This window comes from Triturus cristatus, chromosome 4_1 (assembly GCF_964204655.1).
Source record: "Triturus cristatus chromosome 4_1, aTriCri1.1, whole genome shotgun sequence".
NCBI classification, from domain to species: Eukaryota; Metazoa; Chordata; class Amphibia; order Caudata; family Salamandridae; genus Triturus; species Triturus cristatus.
The window spans coordinates 1,193,933,167-1,193,951,964 of record NC_140585.1 but is presented as its reverse complement, the minus strand read 5'-3'; the positions used below and the strand labels follow the sequence as shown (position 1 = coordinate 1,193,951,964).

Genomic DNA, 18,798 nt, shown 5'->3' with positions numbered 1-18,798 from the left:
GGCCACACTGTGCTCCCATTAACCCTTTCGCTGCTGGGCCTTTCCCCCGTTTGCTAAGCCTTTTTTGGGCTATTTGGGGTAGTTTGCGCTTAGGCCCCCTGTAACAAATTTGCGCCCTTTTCTTCCAACATCATAGGGATTTTAAAGATATCCAGGGTTTGTGGATTGCCCTGGAGGAAACCCAGAAATTAGCCAAAATACAGCAAATTTGTTTTTTGGGGGGAATGGGGAAAAAGTGCTAAAGAAGAAAGCGTTTGGTTTTTCCCCTGGAAAGGGTATAAAAAAAGGGTTTGTGGTGCTGAAATCATCATCCTCCCAGATTTCAGGGACAAGCAGACTTTTTACAGAAAACCAACATTTTTTACACAGTTTTGGCATTTTACTGGGACATAGCCTATTTTTGCTTCTTTTTGTGCTTTCAACCTCCTTCCAGTTAGTGGTAGAAATGGGTGTGAAAGCAATAATGGATCCCGGAAAACTATACATTTCTGAAAAGTAGATACAATTCTGAATTTAGCAAGGGGTCATTTGTGTAGATCCTTCAAGGTTTTTTTTATAGAAACTAACAGTTGAAAATAAAACAAATTGAAAATGAGTTGAAAAAAACAGCCATTTGTGCCAACATTTTCACCTGTAGCTTCTTCTAAGTATGACAGATGATTGAAAGCAATATACCATTACATCCGCCGGACCCTTCTGGTTATGGGGATATATAGGACTTGTAGGTTCACCAAGAACCCGAGGAACCCAGAGCCAATAACTGAGCAGCGTATTGCAGTGGTTTTTCATTGTTTACTGGGTATATAGCAATTAAGTTGGTAAAATATAAAGAGTGAAAAATAGGTATCAAAGACACCTATGTATTTCCAAAATGGGAACAAAATAGAGTTTAGAAACAGTAGCTATTTGCACATCTCTGAAGTTCTGGTTACCCATACTAGCCTGTGAATTGTAGGACATTTTTCAAAGTGACTTCTTTTTTACACAGTCTTACATTAGGAAGGCAGAAATGCTTAGAAAGTCGATAGGTAATAAAAGTTGCTCTACAATTCTGGGTTCCCCTAAGTCTCTCGATAAAAATGGTACCTCACTTGTGTGGGTAGGCCTGGTGCCCGTGACAGGAAACAGCCCAAAACATAACGTGGACACATCACATTTTTACAGGGAAAATTGACCCTTTTTTTGCACAGTGCCTAGCTGTGGATTTTGAACCCTCGCTCTGCCGGCACCTAGGGAAACCTAGCAAACCTATACATTTTTTAAAACTAGACACCCAGAAGAATCCAGGATGGGGTGACTTGAGTGGCTCTCACCGGGTTCTGCTACCCAGAATCCCTTGTAAACCTCAAACTTTGTAAAAAAAAAAACACATTTTCCTCACATTTCTGTGATGGAAAGTGCTAGAATTTGTGTGGATCCACAAAATTCCACGCACATCATTCCCCAAAGTCTTCCGATAAAAATGGTACCTCACTTGTGTGGGTAGGCCTAGTGCACATGACAGGAAACGGCCCAAAATGCAACGTAGACACACCACATTTTTACAGTGAAAACTGACCCTTTTTTGCACAGTGCCTAGCTGTGGATTTTGAACCCTAGCTCTGCAGGCACCTAGGAAAACCTAGCAAACCTATACATTGTTTAAAACTAGACACCCAGGGCAATCCAGGAGGGGGTGACTTGTGTTGCTTTCACCAGGTCCTGTTACCAAGAATCCCCTGCAAACCTCAAACTTTGTAAAAACAAAAAACACCTTTCCTCACATTCCTGTGATGGAAAGTTCTAGAATCTGTGTGGATCCACAAAATTCTACTCACCCCGCGGTCCCCAAAGTCTTCTAATAAAAATGGTACCTCACTTGTGTGGGTAGGCCTAGTGCCGCGGCAGGAAACGGCCCAAAACACAACATGGACACACTACATTTTTACAGTGAAAACTGACCCTTTTTTAGCAAAGTGCCTAGCTGTAGATTTAGAACCCTAGTGCTGCCGGCACATATGGAAACTTAGCAAACCTATAATTTTTTGAAAACTGGACACCGAGGGGAATCCATGAGGGGTGGCTTGTGTTGCTCTCACCACGTTCTGTTACCCAAAATCATCTGCAAACCTCAAACTTTGTCCCAAAAAACACATTTTCCTCACATTTCTGTGATGGAAAGTTCTGGAATCTGCGTGGATCCACAAAATTAGACCCTCCCCACATTCCCCCAGGTCTTCCGATAAAAATGGTACCTCACTCGCATGGGTGGGTCAAGTACCCGTGACAGGCAAGGGCCCAAACCGCATTGAGGAGACATCAAAATGACCTAACATAAAAACTACCTGGTTTTGCAAGGGGGGTCACTTGGGTTTTTGGCCCTGGGCTTGGTGGCCATCTAGGGAAACCTACCAAACCCACACATTTCTGAAAACTAGACATCCGGGGGAGTCCAGAAAGATATGGCTTGCATGGACCCTCAATGTTTTCCTACCCAGAATCCCCTGCAAACCTCAAATTTAGCTGAAAAAATCACTTTTTTCTCAAATTTCTGTGTGGGAAAGTTGTGGGATCAGCGGGCTGACAAAAATTTCCTACCACCCAGCGTTCCCCCAGGTTCCAGATAAAAATGATACCTCACTCGTGTTCGTGGCCCAAGTACCCGTGACAGGCAAGGGCCCAAAACATATTGAGGAGACATCAAAATTACCTATCACAAAGTGATCTGGTATTGCAAGGGGGGTCCCGTGGATTTTTGGCTCGGGGCTCGGCGGCCATCTAGGGAAACCTACCAAACCCACACATTTTAAAAACTAGACACCTGGGGGAGTTCAGCGAGTTATGGCTTGCGTGGACCCCCAAACGGGTTCCTACCCAGAATCCCCTGCAAATCTCACATTTAGCTGAAAAAACAAATTTTCCACATATTTGTGTGTGGAATCACCGTGCCGGCTCAAATGTCCTACCCCACAGCGTTCCCCGCAGTCTCCTGGGGAAAATGATACCTCACTTGTGTGGGTGGGGCAAGGGCCTGTGACTGGGAAGAGCCAAAAACATAGGGATTAATGGTATAGCAACGCAAATTCTAAGTGCTACTTTTTTAAAAAAATACTTTTTTAGCCAATTCTGCATTGGACTTACAATGAGGCTAATCCCCACACTTGCCAGAAAGTGTGGGTATTCATGCTTTCACACGACTTTGTGTCACCTGTCTGAGGCAAAGCGACTTCAAAAGGAAGGTCCAAATGGTAGCGCCTAAAAAGTGCAAGCACCATCCCCTGTACCACTTGTATTTAGTTGGCAGCATCAGTAGGTTGTCTGGAAAGCCAGCCACAGGCAGCTGGTAGAAAGGTATAGGTGCACTAGTTTGGAAGGGGTTAGCAGTGTGCATGGCCGTATGGACCAAGCATGTGTACATTCTCTCAGCTTCAATTTCAATTTCATCCTGGAGCACTGTTACACATTACTGTCATTTTAGACTCTGGACGACACTGGTCAATACTCAGGTTTAAGAACATGGTGAAACTCTTATAATCACAACCCCATTGATGGAAAACATCTAAATTGCCGTATGGCTTAAAGAGTCCCATATGGTGGTGTTTCCATGATATTAGCAGTTTAAATGGTCAGTATATGATGCATTGCTTAATCTGTCCCATTCCAAAATCACCCGATCCCATCAAATGATATTTGGCAAATGGTATCTAGAACATCCTGGCAAAAGCTAAAGTCCCATATCTAGGAATGGTTTGTAAAATTAAATATTGCAGTGCCATTCTAGGAGGCCTTAACTGTTTCTTTGAGCTATACAAAAGGAACGATTTGATACATGCTCTCTCTCTTCAAACAGCAAGGACATGTGTGAGTTTATAGTCCATGAATTCCATGAATTCCAAGATATCTAGTTTACACTGGACCACAATGGTCACCCTCAGTATATCCTTTTCTCCCCTCGTTATTCAATGATCCGTTGACTCCAGGAGCACGGTGTGCAAGAATGGAGGGCTCATGAACCTATTCCTGACAGTAAAAACCTTCACAGGGTTGTGTTGGCTGACAAAGAAGGGGTTATTAGACCAGACTTCCTACTTCTTTTCCAAAAACTTGTATGTATGTGATATTTGTATTGTGTGCGCCTAGCCAAAAGGCAGCGGAGCGCCATGCAAGGTCAACGGCAAACATACAGTCAACAAGTGATAGGAACGGTAGCTGGTTATTGGGTTGTTGCAGCATTGTGATGGAGTGTTTTTGAACAGTTTATATCTTCAACTTGTCCATAGTTTGGGTAAGTTGTTTTTTTCTTGCCAGGATTAAAACAATTTAACTGAGAAAGTGTTAAAGCAAGAGACAATCTTCATCTCTTCTTGCTCTCTGCGTCTCGCCAGAAAAGACACTGACGTCAGCAGGCGGTACAGGCCTAGTGCTAGAAGCTCCAAAGAGGAAAGATCCTGCAATCTGTGCAGGTTTTGATTGGCCAACAACTTCAAATTTCTTTACACATAGAATGTCGCCTTCGCAATCAATTAATAATCAATGCACCAGTTCATTCAAGAATCCAATGATGTTTCAGTGCTGAGCACAATGGAGACATATCTCAGTGGGGGTCTCAACATACATCATTGTCAGTAATTGTTGGAATGGAAGTGGAGGAAGGGTTGAGCTTGCCCTCGAAGAAAAACGTGAAAGTTATGCACGGATACTAGTTTCAAGAGTGACAAAGAAGATTGTGGGGTGTTTCATTCTGAACCACCAGACCTCGTAGGGATGAAGAGAGGGTATTCACCCTCTGGTACAATCTGAAAGATTTTTATTTTCCAGAAGCCAGCACAGAGAAAACTGCCTTTGGAGCTGAATGGTGTAAAGACAAGGATATCTCTATATGAGGCCTGGTCGACTTTGACTTTTTAGGGGGTGAAGATTCAATTATGGATTGGAGTTTTGGCAGCGGGCGGACATATTTCAAATTAGGGGTTTCCTTAGCCTTGAAAGCCACTTCTGAAAAAGAAAAAAAAGTGGGGCAATCTCTCTTAGATCTATACACTTTTCCAACAGTATTTCTCATACCCTCTGCATGCTGCTCTTGGATTTTTTTAATGATTCGCTGTTGTATTGCTTGTGAATGCAATTTGGTTCCCTGGTACTTACCAGAGACAGTCATTTGCGCGGACTAGATGCCACTGAACTGCGTGTTTTGAGAACAAAGAATTCCGCATTTACCTCTCAAGCAAGAAGGAACCACCAAATATTCACCATGGTCAGAGAAGATAATCTTAAAGAAAAATAATAAGGGTGCGCAACATAGGTCTAAGAGGCCCAAATGCATGCCAGATTTTCAGGATAATGTTGTAAAACTATTTTACATAAAGAAAACGCACACAAAAATTGTTTTATATAAGAATAACTCATTTGTAAGAGAGTGCAAAATATTAGATTTGTTCTACAATTTCTAAATGTGGAATAAACAGATGTTACTAACGGCAAATGTAAAGTATACAGTTCACCCACCATGGAAGGATAGAAGGCTTAGTCTGGGAAAGCCTGGACTCGAACTCAAATATATGGCCCATAGAACATCGCATTTTGGAGGCCGGAGTCATCCTATTAGCATAAATCAGTGGTTAATCTGAACATCTGGTGTGGCGCCCGCACCCCTGGACACAGACCGGGCGCCGATATGCTCTCAACACAGAAAACGAATGCAGTGAAAAAGTATCTAACAATATGAATACATCCGACTGTCATGGAGATAAAAAGGAATCTATGGCCCTGATTATCAGTGGGCCGGAGGTTTCCGACCCCTGCACAAGCTCTTGATGCGTAGTGAGCGTGCAGAGTTTACCACACCTGGTAAGTACCAGGTACAATGAAGTCCGGGCCCTTTCTTAAATGCTTGAAGGTTACTTTAACACGCGATACGAGTACGGTATTTACTGTGAAAGCACCAAAATACATGGTATTCCTCAAAAACGAATACCAGTAACTCAAAATAGGATAGGGAGAAATAGTGGAGCGGGGGGGGGGGTGTTTAGGGCGATGGAGCAATAGAGCAGGTTGAGAAGCTTACATTAAGAAAAATGTAAACTTTTTTTATTTTATTTAAAAAGAAAAAAAGACTTAACCAAAAAGCCGAACAGGGTAGGGATGGGAAGAAAGCAATGGACAAGAATCAACAGGGAGAACGCAAGGTGAGACGGAGATGTGAGGAGAAAGCACAGTAAGAAAACAAAAGCACTGTTGTGGAGTGCTAAAGGCAAAATAAACAAGCATTGGTACAGGCAATAGGCCTTCCATTTGCAACCTAGTGCATTTGGCAATACCTTAGATTATACTGTACCACATCAACAAAATGCTGTTCAGCATGACCCAAAAAAAAAAAGGTGCAATAGCACAGCTGTAGCAGATGCTTCATTTTGTAGGCTACAAAATGCACGCCTACAAAATGATGTGAGTACCATTTTATTTGCTTTAACAATCCATGTTCGATTGGTTAATAAAACTAAATGAAAAAAGAAGCAGCACAAAAACACCTAACTTTAAGGCAGAGGGGCTGGCAGCAGTTTGCTGCCTGGTCCTCCCACCAGCCCCCAAAAATAATTAAAAAAAGACTGTGGGCGTGGGGGCAATGGATTTTCAAATGGGGATGAATCGGTACAGGTGAGAGAGCAACACGATACTGGTGGAAAAGCACATGAGTGAGATAGCTACAGTGTAGGGTAGAAAGGGAGTTTGATTGGGGAGAAGCACAAGAGAGCGAAAGCTGGTAATACGAGGGATATTGCAAAACGGACATGGGGGCGAAGCACACGAGGGAGAGAGCTGGGAAACACATGCACTCTCAAGGAGTGGTTAGTCACAAAGAAAAAAGTAGTTCCCTCAAAGTGAGCAATGGAAGATTAGAAGCCAGCCAGTCAGAGAGAAGGTAAAGAGGCAATGGTCCAGGTCAGGGACAGACACAAAATGGACAAGCTGGGACAAGGAAAGCCACTGAATAAGAAGAAAGAAAATTAGAGGCACAATAAAACCCACAAATTGTAGGTAAGGTGGGGAGATGGCTATACGCACGCCTCCGTCCTTGTTTGGTAAGCCCATAATAGTTTTTTTTTTACCAACTCAACAGACTACACTGTCTGGTAGACTTGACCTAAAAAAATAGTTCACTGAACGTGAGCAGTAGATGGATTCAAGTCAACCAACCAAAAGGATGGTAAAGAACCGGTGCTTCAAAGATAAGGAAAGAAAGCTCCTGAATGACACGCAAGTAAAGAGCGACAAGTAACCCAAGCAATAGTAAGCCATGCACTCACCCAAAGTTCACCATAACTATCCGGATTTCCACAATAATTATTTGTCAACACAGAAATCACTGATGTACATTTATTCTTAAATTGAATTTTGAAAGTGCTTCCTCTCAGCTCCTTGCGTTCATTTTGTCGCTAGAATTACCATGCTGGCATCAAGCCTGTTAAGCACACAGACTTCCGCTTTTCACAGAAGCTTATCTTTTAATTTCTTCACATCTCCCCGGCCCGGTGCACAGAGAAGCTTATCTCCCCCACCTCATCCTCTAAGAGTTGAGGCAACCTCACAAAACCTGACTTACAAATCACAGCTGGGCTTTTGGAAAACGACCCTCTTGCTTGAAAAACAGATGAGAATGCAGGGTAAAATGAAATAAATAAAGTGATGGAAAAGGGCAGCGCCTCTGTGAGATCTACGCTGTCCTAATGCAATTTTGAGTATGAAGAAACCGCTGGGATTAAAGAAGCCCTTCAGATACACTGTAGAATGTATTATGTGACTTTATGATGCAAGACAATCTGTTTTTCTAGTTGGCAATAAAAAGGCCACCCTGGCAAACCCAGCCCTGGCCCAGTACGTGAATTATTGCAGAAGCGCACCTTGGCAGGGACTTAGTGACAAGCTTTCTGTTCCCTTGATCAATATAGACTCACTCTCTGTGTATTGGGGGTGGGTTGATTGTGCATGGATACAACAACTCAGATAGCAATAGCATGGCAAGAAAAATCAAGCATTGGCAAAGCCAATACATCTCGCCTATGTCTTAAAAAACATAGACAAAGCCAAACAGTGGAGCTATTTGGTTTTGTGAATGTTAATTTTCACATGGTTGAAAGTACAAAAAGCACTATGACGCAGCCAGCATTGACTGCATCTTAGAGCTTTGTTTTTTACTTTCAGCCATGCACAGCAGCCACGCTACTGTACAACATGGCTAAAAAACATTGAAAAAGACCATTGATTTCAAATAGGCGGGACCTAGTGACTTTGCCAATGCTTGTTAGAAAGAGCTGGTATTGCACACAGGGGACATTTGTGTTATCAAAGTGTTGAATCATCAGCTTTGCTGACATTTAATCTATTTGAGTTCCGCTGACTAAATTCACACTGGCTCTGAAGGAGCGTGCAGGGTTGCACGCCATTTCCTGAAAGCATTTCCTTAAATTAAGTTCTAGATGATTTCATAGTTAAAGATGTCAGCGGAAGTGGCCGATCATTGGCCTATATTTCCCGCTCGCCACTTTCCTGTAATCACATCTTGCATCGAAGTACATTTTCATAACTGTCACGGACCCGTGCCGGGAGGCCTCGTCGTTATCTCGGTCGAGCACAGACCCGGGGGCTGTGAGCGGTCGCGTTTCTCTGAGGCCTCGGAGTCATAATTTAATCTTTGTGCTCAGGGCACCTCTTGCATCGTGTAATGGCAGCAAAGCACATGTTGCCCAAGATCATACCGATTACCGAATTTGCCACAGATCATGGCCAAGTTCTTACAGTGTCCTCGAGAAGCTGGTGGGCCTAAGGCCATACCAAGCGTTAGAGGGAAGCTGGTGGGTGTTGGGTAATTTGCCCAAGCTCATGCCAGCTCCAAGTCGTCAGTGGGACAATGAGGGACTGTAGTACAATATTGCCCCGCTTGCAAGAGAGGCGCTGGGAGTCCCACAGAGAGATGGGGGTGATGGGTTTTGCCTTAGATGGCTTAGTGTGCCACAGAGTCAGTGGGACTCCTGCAGAGAGCTGAGGCAAAGAGCATTGCCTTATATCGCGCCATCTACCAGGGAGGTGCCAGGTTTCGGTCTTGTTGCTGTCCTAGAGTCTGTGGTGGGGGAATGGTCCAGAGGGATGGGGGAAGCAACGACGGGGAGGAAGGGCGGAGGGAACAGCCTGAAGCAACAACACTGGAGGTGGGGGGGGGAAGAGATGGGACAACAAACGACACTAGGGTAGCAACGCGGAGGGGGGCCAAGCCAGTAATGGCGGAATGGCGGGAGAGGGAGGAAGTAGAATGGTCAAACAACAAGGGGACAGGGCAAGCAGCGACAATAGGGCAACCATACGGGGTGGAATGGACAAGCAGCAAGGTGAAGTACTGCAGAACATGTAGGGGAAGGGAGATGACCTGCAAACACATGCACTCTTATGGAGTGCTACAATGTAATAAACAAATGCGTGGAACCAGTGGAAGGCAACTGACCATGGACAGGAAACTGTACTTGGCCAATGCTCCATGGAAGGGACAAACATGAAGAGAAAGTGAAACCGGCACTCACTGACCAATGAGACGCAAGGAAACGATAGTGATGATGAAGCCAACCAATGGTAAGTAATGAGTCAGGACTATAAGCCCGTTGTAGGCAAACAAAATGTCTCACAAGAGACCGTGCATGCACTCTCTCAAATGAGACCTAAACAATGTAATATTGAATTTGAGTCAAATAAACAAAAAGGAAAATACATTAGCTATTAAGCAAGCACTGGCAAAAGCAATATTGCTGGTCTTGGCAAACCTGTTCTTTAATTGATCTCAATGTATTAATTTATTTTTTGCAAGTATAAGAATTACGCATTAAAAATGGTAGGCCCTTTAAAGGTGGTGCGCACATGTTTCTACAAAAACAAAAAGGAAAAACAAACAAATGACACCACAGAAGCACATTAAAAAAAATGAAGAGCAAGCAGAATGAAAGCGGCATTGGCCCTTCAGCTCTGGCTCTGAAGTGGAGCTCTTTTTTAGGCAGGCATGCACATATGCACAAATGCCATCAACTCAGCGAAGAGAGTCAATGGCAGGGGAGGGGGAGTGGATGATCCACTGGCCCAGGCTGTATGCGTTAGTCGGTGAAAGCAAAATGTTAACGATATCTGAAGAGACAAATTGATAAAGAGGATATGCATTATTATTATTATTTTTGTTTTTTGCAAAACCATGAGGGTGGCAACACAGCTAAAGCTGTCTCTAGACCAAACCTAAAAAATACAATAAAGGGAACTGTTTTAACCTTTCCAATCAAAGCCAATGGTAAAACTGCTAACATTGTTTCCAATGAAACCAATACAAGTCGATCATTAAATGGTAAAATGCATTTCTACTTTTCAGTGGCACCGTGGAAGCAAGCCAGCGCGTGATTCCATGCTATCATATGGGGTTGGTTAGCCAAGTTGGAGTTACAATTAGCCCTCGACCCTTTTTTTTAGAAGCCAAAACTTCATCAGTTGGCGTCCACGTGTTTTTTCACGAAGGCTCCTTGAAGTAGGATAGGCTGCTAAGGTATAAAAGTAAACCCTATGAAAGGAGAACGAAAGGCTCCAAGTGCTGTACGCTGTACATGTTGTCGGGTGCTCAGTGTCGCTGCCCTCACTCCATCCTTCTTTAGCAGCAGCTGTGAAGCTTTTCTCCCTCCAGGAGGCAAGTCCAACAAGCTGGAAAGCATCAGGGTCCCTGAGAGAGCTGGACAGAGCTCACAGTGGTGAAGCTTCAATTATAATCTGCCCCTGCACTCCAGTCTTCCAGCTGGTCTTAGCATTGTTATAGGTATCTAAGAAGTGCTAACATCCACTTGTGGCTTTGATTCCCGCAAATCATACATGAACTTTCAGGCGCCTTTTACTCCCTCTGAGCAGAGCTGAGCACAGAGATGAGAGGGACACTGCAGGATCTGGCTCCGCGTGTTCTTCTAGAGACTAGCGTTTACACAGACTACCAGGAACTTGGGACTCCAGATGCTGACAGCAGGCCAACCCCCCTTGGTCAAAGGGATGTGCTGGGAGTTGCATCCCACAATCTTTGTTTTTAGACATAGTCGTTTTAGGGAGTACTCGTTATCTTGTCACTTTAGACGGTAGGGCGCTTTTTAAGAAACATCCTCGTCCCACTGACAGGAGCTACAGAGGGGTGATGTGTTTATATTTGTCCACTGTAAAGCTTAAATTGAACCAATCATACTGTGTCTCTAACCTGACCTCTCTATATTGGACAACACAGTCACCTCAGTAAACGCAGTGGTAGGTAGTATCAGCCATATCAAATCTTGCAGGCTACTTTCCCCGCATTTGAAGATGGAAAGAGACTATGGCTGTCGACAAAAGCGCCTGTCTTTTGTTCTGCTCAATCTTGCACCTCAAATGGAAATTCATTGATCAGGAACTGGTGAGTGAGGGCCAGTGTGCAGGCCTCTGATCTAAAAAAAAAATGCTGTTCCCAGTGAGAGCAGACAAACACTTGGGCTCATTAGAACCTGATCATTCCTCATATACTTGGGAAAAGATGGTACATTTCCGGTAGGCTTTTTATGAGAATTTCATTAGCATAACAATGGATGTTTTGATATACCATTTCACAACCTCCTACAAAATAAAGATATTAGGGCTGTTTTAATCCTTGAGGGATGGAGTAAATATTGTCGCCATGGGGGAGTACTTTACTCCTGCCATGGCGAGGGTACTCCACATGCCGTATTTAGAGAGGTCGGCTGTCCTTGTGGACTTCTCTTGCATTTCCAGGAACCGCTGTCACGGTGATCCTTCAGAATGCAATGCAAGTTTAATTCGTCAACATGATTGAGCCGTACGTCAAAATTACAACTTTTTGTTTTATTTTCAAGAATAAAACCTCAAAGCGAGATTTTCTTTATGAAAAGAAAAAACAAATGACTCCCTTGCCATGGGAGCATTTTCCCATGGTGTGGCTGTCATTTAAAAGTTTTCAATGTCCCTTACCAGCTGGCAGTGACAGGCAGTAAAGGCTGGCCATGTGTGTGCCCAATCTAGACAGGGTAGGTTGCCACATGGCCACACTGCCGACAGCCTGTACTTCGCCAGGCCGTCGAAGCTGTACGTAGGCAGCGGAGACAGAGTAGTCTGTGCCATCTACACACTGAAGGTCTGCCAGACTCTAGGCGGATCTTCGGGTTGGCAAAGGGTAGCCTTTCTGCCAAAATCTAAGTCAGGCCCGTGGGAACAACATTTCACCAGATGATTTGCAGATGCCATATATGTACCCATAATGAGATATGCTTTTCAAGTTTCATACAGATATGGCTACCACCTGTGAGATATCAATTTATATTTTACCTGCCAGTCAGTGTCACTGACTAACCATGTGGGCATGTGTGAAGCCTCCTGCTGACAGTAAACAATACAATGGCAGAAACTGGGTGGACATAGTAAAACAAACCAATCTCAACAGCACAACATTAAACGTTACACATTTTTGAAGAGTGACCTTTTAATAAAAAGAAACAACTTTATTGACATACCAGTTAGTTTGACACAACTGAGGTAAAAAAAAACACAAGAGGACTGAGGGCTTACACACAGGACAGCAGGAATCCTCACACAGAATCTTCCTTGTAGGTTAGCGTAGGAGACAGAGCCCCTCAAATACCATATGTTTTTACCGGTTTGCAAATTGCCAGCCATTTGCCAGGGTAAATGGATATTTAATGGTTCCCTGTCTTTGGAATCACCTATTTGGTTATAGAAAGCAATAGAGACATTAATAAGTTAGGAACGGGCCAAGGGTCTTTATTTAGCACAGCTTTGAAAAATTAATCCAATCACAGGGCTGGGATTCTTGACCCAGAATAAACATAGTATAGTACATATATGTTTTACAGAACACCACATAATTAAAGAAAAAAAAATTATGAAACATTTCACCTTCTCAAAATGTTTCCCACTGTCATTAAGCTGCTGTTTCTCCAGATTTTGAGCATTAATCACCAGAAAGGTGGGACCAAGGAGGAGATTTGGGAGGTGGAAACATCACATTGGAAGAGTGAGTTCTAGTAAATTCCTAGAGACACAATGTTGGTCTTTGGTCTCAATAAGTTCGTATCTCTGCACACACCGTATGGGCAGAGTCCCGCCGCTCGTGAATCCGGGCAGACCTTGCTGTCACCATCGCCTCGACAGCCGCCTTCTCCAAGTCTCTGCTAGAAGCGGACTCGTTGAGCCTCACACAAACTCAGCCTCTGCCCTAGAAACACTAGCTAGGAGTTGTGGTGAAGCACTTTTTCTTTAAGACCCATCTGTCACCAGGCCAAACAGGCAAATCCCTGCAAGGGATCGGAGGGGGCTGGGTCCATCCGATGGGCAGCCGGCCAGGAGGCCAAGGGTCAGCACCTGTCCGTCTGTAGCCAAACGCCTTGTAATCTCAATCCTATTCCCAATTTCTAAGCCCTCCTCTACCCGGGCCTCAGAAGCCAATCACTGACAAGAATGACAATGTATACAAACTGAACCCTCTCGATCCAACAGGCACCTCACACCGATGCACACATCCTTTGATTCTACCCCACCCTAATACCCAATCCTAGTCCCCAGCAGCCTCTGCTACTGCATCAGCTCTGTCCAATGTGTCTCACTCAAGACTTCCATCACCCTCTGCTATGCTAGTGTTGGAGCACATACACCCCTCTATCAGTGCACCCCGATCCTATTCACATCCGCCATACCGCACCCCGCAACTAATGGGGCATCCTACACGCAGCAAGAGCTGGAAACGACCCACTCCTTCTTGAACCAACAGGCATCACCAATCCTGCCCTACAGCACCCATCGCTGTAAATGGTACATATAAAAGCGCAGTTACTATTTAGCGTACCTCTTTTGCTTCTGCCGGTACCCTCCCATTAAATGTACTGCAGCAGTACTGAGAAGTGCAGGTACTCTACCTTTCAAATTAAAGAAGTGCAGGTAGTCAGTACCAGACAGCACCTGCCCATTTAAAGCACTGACCGCACCCTCTGCTATTCTATTGCTTGGACCACACTCAGCTCTGTCGGCTCACCACAAACATTCCCCGGGTTTTCTTGTGCTGCACCAATACTGGGACCCTCACAGAGAGCTGCTGGAGCACCCAATGCCCCCGCCCCCCAGTATCGCCTACTAATTCAGTAATAGAAAAGCACCGGCGCCCCAGTTCCGACATTCAACACCCCTGCAATTCTGCTACTCCTACCCAGAGACGTTTTAAGGCATGGGCAAAGTGGGCTCTGGCCCAGGGGCCCCCTGAAAGAGCCAGCTCTGTTCTGCAGAGAGTCTTGCCCTCATGGCCTCGAACAGATTGTTGTTAATAGCATTTTTCTATCATTCATTTTAATGTATGAGAGTCTATTACAGACATTTTGCAGACAAAATGTGTTTGTTTCATGAAACATTCATATAACAAGTTTATTTTAGATCAATACAGGACCTCACAAATGGGAGAGTGTCAGAAAGTATCTACAGTAATATCAGTGAACTACTGCTGTGTTACATACTGAAAACACACATCACTATCCCTGAATATCAGATGTACACACATTTAGAATTTTACCAAAGAGGGCATGAAAGAGCTGAGACTGGATCATAAAATCAAAGCTGGACCCAACAGGGGCCCCCAAAATACATTTGCCCAGGGCCCCCAAAGTCCTTAAAACGTGTCCTACCCCCTCCCGGCTCTGCCAATGCACCTGTTTTCGACCTCCAGCACTGGCCCTCCTAGGACCTCTGCCTTGCCCAGGAGCGCCCTCTGCGACTCCTGCTGAGACCCACACACTGGCTCTGGCCTTCTGGGCTGAGCTCCAGCTGGCACCGATGCCAGCTAGGTTAAGATGTGAGAGCATACGCTCAGGGGCCATGGGGAGGGTGCAGTAATGGCTCCTAAACTCGTCTAAGCTGCTTTAGTTTCTAGTTCTCCTGATTAAGCGATTCAAATGAAGCAAATCGGATGGAAATAGACTCAGAACAGTTAACTTCCATCTGTGTGTGGCGAGAAGGGACGGAATGTCAGGGACCCGGGGCATCCTGGGGCTTGACAACCCTGCAATGTCCAAGGTGAATAGCTGCTTAATATTTGTTTATTCAAGAAGTTTGTAGAGTGACAAAATGTCGAAGCGAGTACGGAAGGCTGGATTCCACATCAGATTTCGTGTGAGCGTGGGTGCTAGGTTGCCACCAAGGCAGTTGGCCTCAGGATTTAAATGTATCAATAAGGCGCGGTAACGCTATAGCTCATCCATAGCAAAAGGACTTGTCATTTTTATAAGTCGGCCATGAATACCTAGCCTTTCTTGGCTTACTTACCTCTGGTAAACGCCTTATCTGGTGGAGACTATCTAACTGCAGATTCATCATCTTAGATATTCCCCAGGCGTAAGATGGATCCAGAAAATCTTGAGCAGTATATCTGCGCTCCGGTAGGTGGTGTCAGTCGGCTCTGCGTCAGAAGTCACGTTCCAGTGCCTTCATAAGCGCCATCCCGGCACGCTGACACCAGTTTCTTTCGTGACTGTTTCCATGCCAAATACGTTACGCCACATTAAAACCAATGTATCAGCTGTCACCAGTGTGCAGAATCTAGCAGGGTCTTTTGGGGGAAGAGCCCAGTTCGCAGAGCAGGGTGGGTAAGAGGGACAGTGGAATCTGCAGTTAGATATCGTCTCTTCCATATAAGGCATGATTAAAGGCAAGTAACGTGTTCATCTGATAGAGACTTCTAAATGCAGAATGCTTACCTTAGAATATGTACCCCAGCAATATGTCCCCTGAGGGGGTACTGCAAACCGGCTAGACCAAAAAGTCCTGGAGGACTGAATTGGCAAAATGTCCATCACGCTGGACCTGGCTGTCAAGGTCAAGGCAGTAGTGTATGATAAACATGTGCGGAGACGACTACATGGCTGCCTGTCAGATGTCCAAGACAAGGACCCTGTAAGCTAATGTAGTAGTGGCAGCCTTTGCCTTGGTGGAATGGGTACACAGCTCTTCTGGCAGTTGTTTCTTTGCCAGAGCGTAGCAGATTTTCAAACATACAATAATCCACTGGGAAACGATGCGTTTTGAACAGCCTTGCTCTTCTTTGCCCCAGCAAACTCAATAAAGAGCTGTTTGCCTATCCTGTGAGGTTTTGTATGATCAATGTAAACGGAGACAGCTCGTTTACAGTCTAGGTGATGGAGTCTCTCCTCTTCCTTGGAAGGGTGCGGCGGGGCGTAGAAAGCAGGCAGAGTGACACTCTGGCCAACATGGAAAGAGGTGACCACTTTCGGGAGGAAAAGGAAAGAGACAAGTTTTCTGAGGACCAACTTGATTGGAAATAATATGGTTCATGGAGGGTTCGCAGAAAGAGCCTGAAGCTCAGTGACTCTCCTGGACGATGTAATGGCCACCAGAAAAACAGTCTTGATGGTATGGAGCTGTAAAAGAAAAGAATGTATCATCCCGAAAGCAGTACACATCAGAATCGTCATCACAAGGTTAAGGTCCCATTGGGGCATGAGCAAATATATATATTGTAAACCTTTAAGGAAACGAGTCAAGCCCAGTGACTCAAAGAGAGTAGGTTGATCGGGCAGCCACAGAAAAGCTGAGATGGCACACAAATAGCCTTTTTCAGTGCCCAAAGTAAGGGCTTGCTAGGCAAAGAAAAGAACACATAGCAAAACCTCTGACAGAAATGCAGAAAGGAGATCCACAAGGCTTGTGGAACACAATGCCACAAACTTCTCCCAACAGCAGGTGTAGATGGGCTTAGTGGACGCATCCTGACTGGCAAGATGACATCACAGACTTCAGGAGGAAAGTCAAACACTCAACTGTTGCTGCTCAATCTCCACACGTAAAGTGCACAGGTTGACGTTGCGATTCGAGGTCCTCCCAAAGAGGCAGCGTGATTTGCCTCCCTGTCCCCTCTACTGCCTTCCCTCTATGTGTCCTTTCACCTCCCCCCTTTCTCTTCTTCCCCCCTGCCCCTGCCTCTCCCCCTTCCTCCCCCCCCTCTCTTTTTCCCTTCCTCCTCCTCCTCGGTACAGACCCCCCCCCCCCAGTTGGGGGTATCGGAGCTTGGTGAGCACCTGCCGCAGCTACATCGGCGGGGGTGGTTCACCCGTGCAGCGGCACCAATGTTCTTAGTTAGTTTGGGATTGGGGGGAGGGGGGTGGTTGTGGGGTAGGGCTTAATGGAGTATTATACTGATCTGCTCTCTGTAAGTGCAGTACATACCACTCGGGGCACAGGTTGATTGTCTTGGTCGCTTATAATCATTGACAAGGTTGGAAATGTTGTAACGTATTGATGGAGAGGCGGATCTTTGTAAGTTGGACACCAGATCTTAGACTATTTTCTGAAAAATGCACAGATGACACATGGATGCAGGATGTAAATGTAATTTGTTTTGTCTGTTGCTCAATAAATATATTTTCAACAAAAAAAAATCAAAGCCTGAATAACTTGGACTCCCCGCTCCAGTGTATTCCATCCATCACTGCTTTGTATACTTATTGTGTTGCCCTAAGTGTGACGGGTATGCCCGGAAGTGGGTCCAGTGCACACTGCGTAACTGGAATCAAGCTGTATCCAGCTGATAAGCCCAAAATTAGTGTGAAACTGTTCCAGAGTTGCTTGTTTTCCACTTCAGGGAGGACCTGGCTTGTCAGTAGGGCTGGACTGTTCCTACTGGAGCAGGGTCAAGAGTGATTCGCATATAGCTGGGTCCAAACTGAGGTGGCACGGTGTGTCAAATACCAATGGATTGGGATGCGGCCCTAGAGATTACCAGTGGCTAAGACTATTTCAAGTATTCCATCCTTCACTGGTTTTTATGCCCTTTCTTTATACTGGTCAGATGGTTTTCAATGAATCTCAAAAACCAGGGGAGAGAGGTCCACCACCAATGGGCTAAAAACACAAAAGACTCCCACCTCTCCAGGTCTGTCAGGCAAAGAAATATACAGAGGGTCCTGCTAAGTGGATCACAAGGGTCCTGATCAGAGGTGTGGGGCACGCTTATTCATAACATAAGGGGGTCACGGCCTTTGAAGGGTAGATTTGTTGGTGCTGGGTATGCTTTGCACCATAAAGGCAATTCAAATCCCAGAAGTCGTATGTATTGGCTAGGTGTCCAAGGCAGCACCGTGGTCGGGATGATAAAACATCAACAGTAGTCCTTTGAGCATCTTGAGGTAGGCGAGGGGAGATATTTTGAGGTCTTTTTAACTGCTGAAAACTGGCACTTAATTCAACAGTCAAGTCTTTTTACAGGTGAACAGAGCTGATTGAAGGGCATGCAGTACTTAGTGGTTGGCTGGGCTACTATCCGCATGAAGCCTAAGAATTTATGTCAAAATGGTGGCTTATTTGCTAGGAGAGAAGGTAGCACAATGTCAACACAGCCAGCACAAACTCCTGTCAATTTGAAAACTGGAGTTAGGTTCAGGGGGATTTCAGTCAACTCAATTGCAATCAAGCAGATCTTGGAGTTGAGTAAAGAAAGTGACCTGCACAGTATCAATTCACATGGACCGGTGGTGAACTGATGCTAGAATGCGACTGGCGAGCAGTCTGTAGGGAGACTGGCAAAATGAAACCAGCTGCCGCGAACCAATGAAAGGAAATAAATAAGGGTGCAGTGAAGCCAACCATTGCTGAGTAATGGGTGATCTTAAAGCTTTTTACCTGTTACAAAAAAAATCTTGCATGCAACAGTGCATGTGTTGTCTCAGGTGATACCTAAAAATAGAAAAATACATAATTAAGTAA

General features: G+C 44.9%; 1 protein-coding gene across 1 annotated transcript in view; it reads left to right on the top strand.

Annotated features, from left to right (window-relative positions):
- The window catches only part of RTBDN (retbindin), a 133,961-nt gene that overhangs the window by 63,308 nt on the left and 51,855 nt on the right, over positions 1 to 18,798 (top strand). The gene's annotated exons all lie outside the window — the stretch shown is intronic.